Source organism: Myotis brandtii, unplaced genomic scaffold (assembly GCF_000412655.1).
Source record: "Myotis brandtii unplaced genomic scaffold, ASM41265v1 scaffold1137, whole genome shotgun sequence".
NCBI lineage: Eukaryota > Metazoa > Chordata > Mammalia > Chiroptera > Vespertilionidae > Myotis > Myotis brandtii.
Window position 1 is genome coordinate 447046 of NW_005353916.1, and position 403 is coordinate 447448.

Here is a 403-nt window from a genome sequence, read left to right on the forward strand (position 1 = left end):
ATCACTGTCCCGGGAGAGAAATCATAAGCCGTCTCGATACTTCTCTAGGTCTCGGAGCCGATCTAGGTCAAATGAAAGGAAATAGAAGACCAGTTTGCAAGATGAGTGGTGTACAGGAAATAACTTCATTTGACAGGAGGATGTACAGAAAATTCAAGTGTTTTTTGAGTCTTCATAAGCATTTTACATTTTTAAGGTGTTTTAGCTGTTCACATTTGTTTGTCTTGGAACAGTGACACACAAAGATGTAATTCTCTATGGTTTGAAATGGATCATATGAGGCATGTAATATCAAGAATTGTTACTTTACAATGTTCCCTTAAGCAAAATTGAATTTGCTTTGAACTTCAATCTTTCGTAGACTGATAATAAACCTCTTAACTTCTGCCCAGCCAAAGTATGA

At 36.5% G+C, this 403-nt stretch overlaps 1 pseudogene; it reads left to right on the forward strand.

Moving 5' to 3' along the window:
* LOC102263554 overlaps positions 1-158 on the forward strand; it is a 2506-nt pseudogene extending 2348 nt beyond the window's left edge.
* The last annotated feature ends 245 nt before the right edge of the window (positions 159-403 follow it).